We start from the raw sequence: 10,000 nt of genomic DNA on the forward strand, positions 1-10,000 counted from the left end.
TCCGCCTTAACTGGATAGGCACTGCTCTTTGCCATTCAATACCGAAACGATACTGGATAATATGGAAAGGTAGCAAACAAGGCAGAAGGGTTTTGGCTAGGGGCTAAAAGCAACCGTGTTGAGGTATTTGAATATGGCTGCGAGCGTAGCAAAAGTCCAAAATGGGGAGCATGATTAGTGGCAACCTCTCACACAGGGCCAGTGGCGCAATGGATAACGCGTCTGACTACGGATCAGAAGATTGTAGGTTCGACTCCTACCTGGCTCGTGAATGTCGCCGTGATCGTATAGTGGTTAGTACTCTGCGTTGTGGCCGCAGCAACCCCGGTTCGAATCCGGGTCACGGCATTCTTGATGAAAAAGCAAAGGTGCTCTTGTAGACGGCAAGCCTGAATGATACTTTTATGAACTTTTTGAGCGCTATCTTAATTCAGAGGGTCTTTCGATGTAGTTGCAAGCTTAGGAAAATGCTCATTCCCATACCGGGAGTCGAACCCGGGCCGCCTGGGTGAGAACCAGGAATCCTAACCGCTAGACCATATGGGAACCGCTGAGACCCTTTTTCAGTAATAAGTAGAAAAAAAATCAGTTTCATGATTTGAAAACTCATTTTTAAGCATGGATGGCATCAACAACCACTTGCAAGTGGCCTCGTTAGCGCAGCATTTTTGGCTGCCAAGAGCATCTGCAAACTAAGCCGCTTAATTCTGCAAGAAAGGTGCAGGCCTTTGAATGCAGGCACAAGCTTAGCAAAACACTCATTCCCATACCGGGAGTCGAACCCGGGCCGCCTGGGTGAAAACCAGGAATCCTAACCGCTAGACCATATGAGAAAAGTTGCTTTCACAGCTTGCTTTAAACTTTCCAATATATGTAGATATATACATGTACATATTAAAAAAAAAAAAAAAAAAAAAAGAAGTTTTGTGCTTACAGAATTCCATCTTATCTCTGGACGGCAACAACCAATCACATGCAAGATGCCTCGTTAGCGCAGTAGGTAGCGCGTCAGTCTCATAATCTGAAGGTCGTGAGTTCGATCCTCACACGGGGCATGGATCTATCCTTGTTTTTTCCCTCCGCCTTAACTGGATAGGCACTGCTCTTTGCCATTCAATACCGAAACGATACTGGATAATATGGAAAGGTAGCAAACAAGGCAGAAGGGTTTTGGCTAGGGGCTAAAAGCAACCGTGTTGAGGTATTTGAATATGGCTGCGAGCGTAGCAAAAGTCCAAAATGGGGAGCATGATTAGTGGCAACCTCTCACACAGGGCCAGTGGCGCAATGGATAACGCGTCTGACTACGGATCAGAAGATTGTAGGTTCGACTCCTACCTGGCTCGTGAATGTCGCCGTGATCGTATAGTGGTTAGTACTCTGCGTTGTGGCCGCAGCAACCCCGGTTCGAATCCGGGTCACGGCATTCTTGATGAAAAAGCAAAGGTGCTCTTGTAGACGGCAAGCCTGAATGATACTTTTATGAACTTTTTGAGCGCTATCTTAATTCAGAGGGTCTTTCGATGTAGTTGCAAGCTTAGGAAAATGCTCATTCCCATACCGGGAGTCGAACCCGGGCCGCCTGGGTGAGAACCAGGAATCCTAACCGCTAGACCATATGGGAACCGCTGAGACCCTTTTTCAGTAATAAGTAGAAAAAAAATCAGTTTCATGATTTGAAAACTCATTTTTAAGCATGGATGGCATCAACAACCACTTGCAAGTGGCCTCGTTAGCGCAGCATTTTTGGCTGCCAAGAGCATCTGCAAACTAAGCCGCTTAATTCTGCAAGAAAGGTGCAGGCCTTTGAATGCAGGCACAAGCTTAGCAAAACACTCATTCCCATACCGGGAGTCGAACCCGGGCCGCCTGGGTGAAAACCAGGAATCCTAACCGCTAGACCATATGAGAAAAGTTGCTTTCACAGCTTGCTTTAAACTTTCCAATATATGTAGATATATACATGTACATATTAAAAAAAAAAAAAAAAAAAAAAGAAGTTTTGTGCTTACAGAATTCCATCTTATCTCTGGACGGCAACAACCAATCACATGCAAGATGCCTCGTTAGCGCAGTAGGTAGCGCGTCAGTCTCATAATCTGAAGGTCGTGAGTTCGATCCTCACACGGGGCATGGATCTATCCTTGTTTTTTCCCTCCGCCTTAACTGGATAGGCACTGCTCTTTGCCATTCAATACCGAAACGATACTGGATAATATGGAAAGGTAGCAAACAAGGCAGAAGGGTTTTGGCTAGGGGCTAAAAGCAACCGTGTTGAGGTATTTGAATATGGCTGCGAGCGTAGCAAAAGTCCAAAATGGGGAGCATGATTAGTGGCAACCTCTCACACAGGGCCAGTGGCGCAATGGATAACGCGTCTGACTACGGATCAGAAGATTGTAGGTTCGACTCCTACCTGGCTCGTGAATGTCGCCGTGATCGTATAGTGGTTAGTACTCTGCGTTGTGGCCGCAGCAACCCCGGTTCGAATCCGGGTCACGGCATTCTTGATGAAAAAGCAAAGGTGCTCTTGTAGACGGCAAGCCTGAATGATACTTTTATGAACTTTTTGAGCGCTATCTTAATTCAGAGGGTCTTTCGATGTAGTTGCAAGCTTAGGAAAATGCTCATTCCCATACCGGGAGTCGAACCCGGGCCGCCTGGGTGAGAACCAGGAATCCTAACCGCTAGACCATATGGGAACCGCTGAGACCCTTTTTCAGTAATAAGTAGAAAAAAAATCAGTTTCATGATTTGAAAACTCATTTTTAAGCATGGATGGCATCAACAACCACTTGCAAGTGGCCTCGTTAGCGCAGCATTTTTGGCTGCCAAGAGCATCTGCAAACTAAGCCGCTTAATTCTGCAAGAAAGGTGCAGGCCTTTGAATGCAGGCACAAGCTTAGCAAAACACTCATTCCCATACCGGGAGTCGAACCCGGGCCGCCTGGGTGAAAACCAGGAATCCTAACCGCTAGACCATATGAGAAAAGTTGCTTTCACAGCTTGCTTTAAACTTTCCAATATATGTAGATATATACATGTACATATTAAAAAAAAAAAAAAAAAAAAAAGAAGTTTTGTGCTTACAGAATTCCATCTTATCTCTGGACGGCAACAACCAATCACATGCAAGATGCCTCGTTAGCGCAGTAGGTAGCGCGTCAGTCTCATAATCTGAAGGTCGTGAGTTCGATCCTCACACGGGGCATGGATCTATCCTTGTTTTTTCCCTCCGCCTTAACTGGATAGGCACTGCTCTTTGCCATTCAATACCGAAACGATACTGGATAATATGGAAAGGTAGCAAACAAGGCAGAAGGGTTTTGGCTAGGGGCTAAAAGCAACCGTGTTGAGGTCTTTGAATATGGCTGCGAGCGTAGCAAAAGTCCAAAATGGGGAGCATGATTAGTGGCAACCTCTCACACAGGGCCAGTGGCGCAATGGATAACGCGTCTGACTACGGCTCAGAAGATTGTAGGTTCGACTCCTACCTGGCTCGTGAATGTCGCCGTGATCGTATAGTGGTTAGTACTCTGCGTTGTGGCCGCAGCAACCCCGGTTCGAATCCGGGTCACGGCATTCTTGATGAAAAAGCAAAGGTCCTCTTGTAGACGGCAAGCCTGAATGATACTTTTATGAACTTTTTGAGCGCTATCTTAATTCAGAGGGTCTTTCGATGTAGTTGCAAGCTTAGGAAAATGCTCATTCCCATACCGGGAGTCGAACCCGGGCCGCCTGGGTGAGAACCAGGAATCCTAACCGCTAGACCATATGGGAACCGCTGAGACCCTTTTTCAGTAATAAGTAGAAAAAAAATCAGTTTCATGATTTGAAAACTCATTTTTAAGCATGGATGGCATCAACAACCACTTGCAAGTGGCCTCGTTAGCGCAGCATTTTTGGCTGCCAAGAGCATCTGCAAACTAAGCCGCTTAATTCTGCAAGAAAGGTGCAGGCCTTTGAATGCAGGCACAAGCTTAGCAAAACACTCATTCCCATACCGGGAGTCGAACCCGGGCCGCCTGGGTGAAAACCAGGAATCCTAACCGCTAGACCATATGAGAAAAGTTGCTTTCACAGCTTGCTTTAAACTTTCCAATATATGTAGATATATACATGTACATATTAAAAAAAAAAAAAAAAAAAAAAGAAGTTTTGTGCTTACAGAATTCCATCTTATCTCTGGACGGCAACAACCAATCACATGCAAGATGCCTCGTTAGCGCAGTAGGTAGCGCGTCAGTCTCATAATCTGAAGGTCGTGAGTTCGATCCTCACACGGGGCATGGATCTATCCTTGTTTTTTCCCTCCGCCTTAACTGGATAGGCACTGCTCTTTGCCATTCAATACCGAAACGATACTGGATAATATGGAAAGGTAGCAAACAAGGCAGAAGGGTTTTGGCTAGGGGCTAAAAGCAACCGTGTTGAGGTATTTGAATATGGCTGCGAGCGTAGCAAAAGTCCAAAATGGGGAGCATGATTAGTGGCAACCTCTCACACAGGGCCAGTGGCGCAATGGATAACGCGTCTGACTACGGATCAGAAGATTGTAGGTTCGACTCCTACCTGGCTCGTGAATGTCGCCGTGATCGTATAGTGGTTAGTACTCTGCGTTGTGGCCGCAGCAACCCCGGTTCGAATCCGGGTCACGGCATTCTTGATGAAAAAGCAAAGGTGCTCTTGTAGACGGCAAGCCTGAATGATACTTTTATGAACTTTTTGAGCGCTATCTTAATTCAGAGGGTCTTTCGATGTAGTTGCAAGCTTAGGAAAATGCTCATTCCCATACCGGGAGTCGAACCCGGGCCGCCTGGGTGAGAACCAGGAATCCTAACCGCTAGACCATATGGGAACCGCTGAGACCCTTTTTCAGTAATAAGTAGAAAAAAAATCAGTTTCATGATTTGAAAACTCATTTTTAAGCATGGATGGCATCAACAACCACTTGCAAGTGGCCTCGTTAGCGCAGCATTTTTGGCTGCCAAGAGCATCTGCAAACTAAGCCGCTTAATTCTGCAAGAAAGGTGCAGGCCTTTGAATGCAGGCACAAGCTTAGCAAAACACTCATTCCCATACCGGGAGTCGAACCCGGGCCGCCTGGGTGAAAACCAGGAATCCTAACCGCTAGACCATATGAGAAAAGTTGCTTTCACAGCTTGCTTTAAACTTTCCAATATATGTAGATATATACATGTACATATTAAAAAAAAAAAAAAAAAAAAAAAAAAAAAAAAAAAAGAAGTTTTGTGCTTACAGAATTCCATCTTATCTCTGGACGGCAACAACCAATCACATGCAAGATGCCTCGTTAGCGCAGTAGGTAGCGCGTCAGTCTCATAATCTGAAGGTCGTGAGTTCGATCCTCACACGGGGCATGGATCTATCCTTGTTTTTTCCCTCCGCCTTAACTGGATAGGCACTGCTCTTTGCCATTCAATACCGAAACGATACTGGATAATATGGAAAGGTAGCAAACAAGGCAGAAGGGTTTTGGCTAGGGGCTAAAAGCAACCGTGTTGAGGTCTTTGAATATGGCTGCGAGCGTAGCAAAAGTCCAAAATGGGGAGCATGATTAGTGGCAACCTCTCACACAGGGCCAGTGGCGCAATGGATAACGCGTCTGACTACGGCTCAGAAGATTGTAGGTTCGACTCCTACCTGGCTCGTGAATGTCGCCGTGATCGTATAGTGGTTAGTACTCTGCGTTGTGGCCGCAGCAACCCCGGTTCGAATCCGGGTCACGGCATTCTTGATGAAAAAGCAAAGGTCCTCTTGTAGACGGCAAGCCTGAATGATACTTTTATGAACTTTTTGAGCGCTATCTTAATTCAGAGGGTCTTTCGATGTAGTTGCAAGCTTAGGAAAATGCTCATTCCCATACCGGGAGTCGAACCCGGGCCGCCTGGGTGAGAACCAGGAATCCTAACCGCTAGACCATATGGGAACCGCTGAGACCCTTTTTCAGTAATAAGTAGAAAAAAAATCAGTTTCATGATTTGAAAACTCATTTTTAAGCATGGATGGCATCAACAACCACTTGCAAGTGGCCTCGTTAGCGCAGCATTTTTGGCTGCCAAGAGCATCTGCAAACTAAGCCGCTTAATTCTGCAAGAAAGGTGCAGGCCTTTGAATGCAGGCACAAGCTTAGCAAAACACTCATTCCCATACCGGGAGTCGAACCCGGGCCGCCTGGGTGAAAACCAGGAATCCTAACCGCTAGACCATATGGGAAAAGTTGCTTTCACAGCTTGCTTTAAACTTTCCAATATATGTAGATATATACATGTACATATTAAAAAAAAAAAAAAAAAAAAAAGAAGTTTTGTGCTTACAGAATTCCATCTTATCTCTGGACGGCAACAACCAATCACATGCAAGATGCCTCGTTAGCGCAGTAGGTAGCGCGTCAGTCTCATAATCTGAAGGTCGTGAGTTCGATCCTCACACGGGGCATGGATCTATCCTTGTTTTTTCCCTCCGCCTTAACTGGATAGGCACTGCTCTTTGCCATTCAATACCGAAACGATACTGGATAATATGGAAAGGTAGCAAACAAGGCAGAAGGGTTTTGGCTAGGGGCTAAAAGCAACCGTGTTGAGGTATTTGAATATGGCTGCGAGCGTAGCAAAAGTCCAAAATGGGGAGCATGATTAGTGGCAACCTCTCACACAGGGCCAGTGGCGCAATGGATAACGCGTCTGACTACGGATCAGAAGATTGTAGGTTCGACTCCTACCTGGCTCGTGAATGTCGCCGTGATCGTATAGTGGTTAGTACTCTGCGTTGTGGCCGCAGCAACCCCGGTTCGAATCCGGGTCACGGCATTCTTGATGAAAAAGCAAAGGTGCTCTTGTAGACGGCAAGCCTGAATGATACTTTTATGAACTTTTTGAGCGCTATCTTAATTCAGAGGGTCTTTCGATGTAGTTGCAAGCTTAGGAAAATGCTCATTCCCATACCGGGAGTCGAACCCGGGCCGCCTGGGTGAGAACCAGGAATCCTAACCGCTAGACCATATGGGAACCGCTGAGACCCTTTTTCAGTAATAAGTAGAAAAAAAATCAGTTTCATGATTTGAAAACTCATTTTTAAGCATGGATGGCATCAACAACCACTTGCAAGTGGCCTCGTTAGCGCAGCATTTTTGGCTGCCAAGAGCATCTGCAAACTAAGCCGCTTAATTCTGCAAGAAAGGTGCAGGCCTTTGAATGCAGGCACAAGCTTAGCAAAACACTCATTCCCATACCGGGAGTCGAACCCGGGCCGCCTGGGTGAAAACCAGGAATCCTAACCGCTAGACCATATGAGAAAAGTTGCTTTCACAGCTTGCTTTAAACTTTCCAATATATGTAGATATATACATGTACATATTAAAAAAAAAAAAAAAAAAAAAAGAAGTTTTGTGCTTACAGAATTCCATCTTATCTCTGGACGGCAACAACCAATCACATGCAAGATGCCTCGTTAGCGCAGTAGGTAGCGCGTCAGTCTCATAATCTGAAGGTCGTGAGTTCGATCCTCACACGGGGCATGGATCTATCCTTGTTTTTTCCCTCCGCCTTAACTGGATAGGCACTGCTCTTTGCCATTCAATACCGAAACGATACTGGATAATATGGAAAGGTAGCAAACAAGGCAGAAGGGTTTTGGCTAGGGGCTAAAAGCAACCGTGTTGAGGTATTTGAATATGGCTGCGAGCGTAGCAAAAGTCCAAAATGGGGAGCATGATTAGTGGCAACCTCTCACACAGGGCCAGTGGCGCAATGGATAACGCGTCTGACTACGGATCAGAAGATTGTAGGTTCGACTCCTACCTGGCTCGTGAATGTCGCCGTGATCGTATAGTGGTTAGTACTCTGCGTTGTGGCCGCAGCAACCCCGGTTCGAATCCGGGTCACGGCATTCTTGATGAAAAAGCAAAGGTGCTCTTGTAGACGGCAAGCCTGAATGATACTTTTATGAACTTTTTGAGCGCTATCTTAATTCAGAGGGTCTTTCGATGTAGTTGCAAGCTTAGGAAAATGCTCATTCCCATACCGGGAGTCGAACCCGGGCCGCCTGGGTGAGAACCAGGAATCCTAACCGCTAGACCATATGGGAACCGCTGAGACCCTTTTTCAGTAATAAGTAGAAAAAAAATCAGTTTCATGATTTGAAAACTCATTTTTAAGCATGGATGGCATCAACAACCACTTGCAAGTGGCCTCGTTAGCGCAGCATTTTTGGCTGCCAAGAGCATCTGCAAACTAAGCCGCTTAATTCTGCAAGAAAGGTGCAGGCCTTTGAATGCAGGCACAAGCTTAGCAAAACACTCATTCCCATACCGGGAGTCGAACCCGGGCCGCCTGGGTGAAAACCAGGAATCCTAACCGCTAGACCATATGAGAAAAGTTGCTTTCACAGCTTGCTTTAAACTTTCCAATATATGTAGATATATACATGTACATATTAAAAAAAAAAAAAAAAAAAAAAAAAAAAAAAAAAAAAGAAGTTTTGTGCTTACAGAATTCCATCTTATCTCTGGACGGCAACAACCAATCACATGCAAGATGCCTCGTTAGCGCAGTAGGTAGCGCGTCAGTCTCATAATCTGAAGGTCGTGAGTTCGATCCTCACACGGGGCATGGATCTATCCTTGTTTTTTCCCTCCGCCTTAACTGGATAGGCACTGCTCTTTGCCATTCAATACCGAAACGATACTGGATAATATGGAAAGGTAGCAAACAAGGCAGAAGGGTTTTGGCTAGGGGCTAAAAGCAACCGTGTTGAGGTCTTTGAATATGGCTGCGAGCGTAGCAAAAGTCCAAAATGGGGAGCATGATTAGTGGCAACCTCTCACACAGGGCCAGTGGCGCAATGGATAACGCGTCTGACTACGGCTCAGAAGATTGTAGGTTCGACTCCTACCTGGCTCGTGAATGTCGCCGTGATCGTATAGTGGTTAGTACTCTGCGTTGTGGCCGCAGCAACCCCGGTTCGAATCCGGGTCACGGCATTCTTGATGAAAAAGCAAAGGTCCTCTTGTAGACGGCAAGCCTGAATGATACTTTTATGAACTTTTTGAGCGCTATCTTAATTCAGAGGGTCTTTCGATGTAGTTGCAAGCTTAGGAAAATGCTCATTCCCATACCGGGAGTCGAACCCGGGCCGCCTGGGTGAGAACCAGGAATCCTAACCGCTAGACCATATGGGAACCGCTGAGACCCTTTTTCAGTAATAAGTAGAAAAAAAATCAGTTTCATGATTTGAAAACTCATTTTTAAGCATGGATGGCATCAACAACCACTTGCAAGTGGCCTCGTTAGCGCAGCATTTTTGGCTGCCAAGAGCATCTGCAAACTAAGCCGCTTAATTCTGCAAGAAAGGTGCAGGCCTTTGAATGCAGGCACAAGCTTAGCAAAACACTCATTCCCATACCGGGAGTCGAACCCGGGCCGCCTGGGTGAAAACCAGGAATCCTAACCGCTAGACCATATGAGAAAAGTTGCTTTCACAGCTTGCTTTAAACTTTCCAATATATGTAGATATATACATGTACATATTAAAAAAAAAAAAAAAAAAAAAAAAAAAAAAAGAAGTTTTGTGCTTACAGAATTCCATCTTATCTCTGGACGGCAACAACCAATCACATGCAAGATGCCTCGTTAGCGCAGTAGGTAGCGCGTCAGTCTCATAATCTGAAGGTCGTGAGTTCGATCCTCACACGGGGCATGGATCTATCCTTGTTTTTTCCCTCCGCCTTAACTGGATAGGCACTGCTCTTTGCCATTCAATACCGAAACGATACTGGATAATATGGAAAGGTAGCAAACAAGGCAGAAGGGTTTTGGCTAGGGGCTAAAAGCAACCGTGTTGAGGTCTTTGAATATGGCTGCGAGCGTAGCAAAAGTCCAAAATGGGGAGCATGATTAGTGGCAACCTCTCACACAGGGCCAGTGGCGCAATGGATAACGCGTCTGACTACGGCTCAGAAGATTGTAGGTTCGACTCCTAC

The 10,000-nt window shown here is 45.8% G+C and overlaps 34 non-coding genes across 34 annotated transcripts; 24 read left to right on the forward strand and 10 right to left on the reverse strand.

The window, feature by feature from the left end:
* The first annotated feature begins 195 nt into the window (after positions 1-195).
* TRNAR-ACG (transfer RNA arginine (anticodon ACG)) lies at positions 196-268 on the forward strand. The gene has a single exon. It is a non-coding gene; the product is annotated as a tRNA-Arg (tRNA).
* Positions 269-276: 8 nt separating this feature from the next.
* TRNAH-GUG (transfer RNA histidin (anticodon GUG)) lies at positions 277-348 on the forward strand. Its single transcript has one exon. It is a non-coding gene; the product is annotated as a tRNA-His (tRNA).
* Positions 349-474: 126 nt separating this feature from the next.
* On the reverse strand, positions 475-546 carry TRNAE-CUC (transfer RNA glutamic acid (anticodon CUC)). The gene has a single exon. It is a non-coding gene; the product is annotated as a tRNA-Glu (tRNA).
* A 436-nt stretch (positions 547-982) lies between these two features.
* On the forward strand, positions 983-1,055 carry TRNAM-CAU (transfer RNA methionine (anticodon CAU)). The gene has a single exon. It is a non-coding gene; the product is annotated as a tRNA-Met (tRNA).
* Positions 1,056-1,273: 218 nt separating this feature from the next.
* On the forward strand, positions 1,274-1,346 carry TRNAR-ACG (transfer RNA arginine (anticodon ACG)). The gene has a single exon. It is a non-coding gene; the product is annotated as a tRNA-Arg (tRNA).
* An 8-nt stretch (positions 1,347-1,354) lies between these two features.
* On the forward strand, positions 1,355-1,426 carry TRNAH-GUG (transfer RNA histidin (anticodon GUG)). Its single transcript has one exon. It is a non-coding gene; the product is annotated as a tRNA-His (tRNA).
* A 126-nt stretch (positions 1,427-1,552) lies between these two features.
* TRNAE-CUC (transfer RNA glutamic acid (anticodon CUC)) lies at positions 1,553-1,624 on the reverse strand. Its single transcript has one exon. It is a non-coding gene; the product is annotated as a tRNA-Glu (tRNA).
* Positions 1,625-2,060: 436 nt separating this feature from the next.
* Positions 2,061-2,133, forward strand: TRNAM-CAU (transfer RNA methionine (anticodon CAU)). The gene has a single exon. It is a non-coding gene; the product is annotated as a tRNA-Met (tRNA).
* Positions 2,134-2,351: 218 nt separating this feature from the next.
* On the forward strand, positions 2,352-2,424 carry TRNAR-ACG (transfer RNA arginine (anticodon ACG)). Its single transcript has one exon. It is a non-coding gene; the product is annotated as a tRNA-Arg (tRNA).
* An 8-nt stretch (positions 2,425-2,432) lies between these two features.
* On the forward strand, positions 2,433-2,504 carry TRNAH-GUG (transfer RNA histidin (anticodon GUG)). Its single transcript has one exon. It is a non-coding gene; the product is annotated as a tRNA-His (tRNA).
* Positions 2,505-2,630: 126 nt separating this feature from the next.
* TRNAE-CUC (transfer RNA glutamic acid (anticodon CUC)) lies at positions 2,631-2,702 on the reverse strand. Its single transcript has one exon. It is a non-coding gene; the product is annotated as a tRNA-Glu (tRNA).
* A 436-nt stretch (positions 2,703-3,138) lies between these two features.
* TRNAM-CAU (transfer RNA methionine (anticodon CAU)) lies at positions 3,139-3,211 on the forward strand. Its single transcript has one exon. It is a non-coding gene; the product is annotated as a tRNA-Met (tRNA).
* Positions 3,212-3,510: 299 nt separating this feature from the next.
* On the forward strand, positions 3,511-3,582 carry TRNAH-GUG (transfer RNA histidin (anticodon GUG)). Its single transcript has one exon. It is a non-coding gene; the product is annotated as a tRNA-His (tRNA).
* Positions 3,583-3,708: 126 nt separating this feature from the next.
* Positions 3,709-3,780, reverse strand: TRNAE-CUC (transfer RNA glutamic acid (anticodon CUC)). Its single transcript has one exon. It is a non-coding gene; the product is annotated as a tRNA-Glu (tRNA).
* A 436-nt stretch (positions 3,781-4,216) lies between these two features.
* TRNAM-CAU (transfer RNA methionine (anticodon CAU)) lies at positions 4,217-4,289 on the forward strand. Its single transcript has one exon. It is a non-coding gene; the product is annotated as a tRNA-Met (tRNA).
* A 218-nt stretch (positions 4,290-4,507) lies between these two features.
* On the forward strand, positions 4,508-4,580 carry TRNAR-ACG (transfer RNA arginine (anticodon ACG)). Its single transcript has one exon. It is a non-coding gene; the product is annotated as a tRNA-Arg (tRNA).
* Positions 4,581-4,588: 8 nt separating this feature from the next.
* Positions 4,589-4,660, forward strand: TRNAH-GUG (transfer RNA histidin (anticodon GUG)). Its single transcript has one exon. It is a non-coding gene; the product is annotated as a tRNA-His (tRNA).
* Positions 4,661-4,786: 126 nt separating this feature from the next.
* Positions 4,787-4,858, reverse strand: TRNAE-CUC (transfer RNA glutamic acid (anticodon CUC)). The gene has a single exon. It is a non-coding gene; the product is annotated as a tRNA-Glu (tRNA).
* A 450-nt stretch (positions 4,859-5,308) lies between these two features.
* TRNAM-CAU (transfer RNA methionine (anticodon CAU)) lies at positions 5,309-5,381 on the forward strand. Its single transcript has one exon. It is a non-coding gene; the product is annotated as a tRNA-Met (tRNA).
* Positions 5,382-5,680: 299 nt separating this feature from the next.
* Positions 5,681-5,752, forward strand: TRNAH-GUG (transfer RNA histidin (anticodon GUG)). The gene has a single exon. It is a non-coding gene; the product is annotated as a tRNA-His (tRNA).
* Positions 5,753-5,878: 126 nt separating this feature from the next.
* TRNAE-CUC (transfer RNA glutamic acid (anticodon CUC)) lies at positions 5,879-5,950 on the reverse strand. The gene has a single exon. It is a non-coding gene; the product is annotated as a tRNA-Glu (tRNA).
* A 215-nt stretch (positions 5,951-6,165) lies between these two features.
* On the reverse strand, positions 6,166-6,237 carry TRNAE-UUC (transfer RNA glutamic acid (anticodon UUC)). Its single transcript has one exon. It is a non-coding gene; the product is annotated as a tRNA-Glu (tRNA).
* A 149-nt stretch (positions 6,238-6,386) lies between these two features.
* On the forward strand, positions 6,387-6,459 carry TRNAM-CAU (transfer RNA methionine (anticodon CAU)). The gene has a single exon. It is a non-coding gene; the product is annotated as a tRNA-Met (tRNA).
* A 218-nt stretch (positions 6,460-6,677) lies between these two features.
* Positions 6,678-6,750, forward strand: TRNAR-ACG (transfer RNA arginine (anticodon ACG)). Its single transcript has one exon. It is a non-coding gene; the product is annotated as a tRNA-Arg (tRNA).
* An 8-nt stretch (positions 6,751-6,758) lies between these two features.
* On the forward strand, positions 6,759-6,830 carry TRNAH-GUG (transfer RNA histidin (anticodon GUG)). Its single transcript has one exon. It is a non-coding gene; the product is annotated as a tRNA-His (tRNA).
* Positions 6,831-6,956: 126 nt separating this feature from the next.
* TRNAE-CUC (transfer RNA glutamic acid (anticodon CUC)) lies at positions 6,957-7,028 on the reverse strand. Its single transcript has one exon. It is a non-coding gene; the product is annotated as a tRNA-Glu (tRNA).
* A 436-nt stretch (positions 7,029-7,464) lies between these two features.
* Positions 7,465-7,537, forward strand: TRNAM-CAU (transfer RNA methionine (anticodon CAU)). The gene has a single exon. It is a non-coding gene; the product is annotated as a tRNA-Met (tRNA).
* A 218-nt stretch (positions 7,538-7,755) lies between these two features.
* TRNAR-ACG (transfer RNA arginine (anticodon ACG)) lies at positions 7,756-7,828 on the forward strand. Its single transcript has one exon. It is a non-coding gene; the product is annotated as a tRNA-Arg (tRNA).
* An 8-nt stretch (positions 7,829-7,836) lies between these two features.
* On the forward strand, positions 7,837-7,908 carry TRNAH-GUG (transfer RNA histidin (anticodon GUG)). The gene has a single exon. It is a non-coding gene; the product is annotated as a tRNA-His (tRNA).
* A 126-nt stretch (positions 7,909-8,034) lies between these two features.
* On the reverse strand, positions 8,035-8,106 carry TRNAE-CUC (transfer RNA glutamic acid (anticodon CUC)). Its single transcript has one exon. It is a non-coding gene; the product is annotated as a tRNA-Glu (tRNA).
* Positions 8,107-8,557: 451 nt separating this feature from the next.
* Positions 8,558-8,630, forward strand: TRNAM-CAU (transfer RNA methionine (anticodon CAU)). The gene has a single exon. It is a non-coding gene; the product is annotated as a tRNA-Met (tRNA).
* A 299-nt stretch (positions 8,631-8,929) lies between these two features.
* Positions 8,930-9,001, forward strand: TRNAH-GUG (transfer RNA histidin (anticodon GUG)). The gene has a single exon. It is a non-coding gene; the product is annotated as a tRNA-His (tRNA).
* Positions 9,002-9,127: 126 nt separating this feature from the next.
* On the reverse strand, positions 9,128-9,199 carry TRNAE-CUC (transfer RNA glutamic acid (anticodon CUC)). The gene has a single exon. It is a non-coding gene; the product is annotated as a tRNA-Glu (tRNA).
* A 445-nt stretch (positions 9,200-9,644) lies between these two features.
* TRNAM-CAU (transfer RNA methionine (anticodon CAU)) lies at positions 9,645-9,717 on the forward strand. Its single transcript has one exon. It is a non-coding gene; the product is annotated as a tRNA-Met (tRNA).
* Positions 9,718-10,000: the final 283 nt, after the last annotated feature.

The sequence above is a fragment of the Eleutherodactylus coqui genome, chromosome 2 (genome assembly GCF_035609145.1).
Source record: "Eleutherodactylus coqui strain aEleCoq1 chromosome 2, aEleCoq1.hap1, whole genome shotgun sequence".
NCBI lineage: Eukaryota > Metazoa > Chordata > Amphibia > Anura > Eleutherodactylidae > Eleutherodactylus > Eleutherodactylus coqui.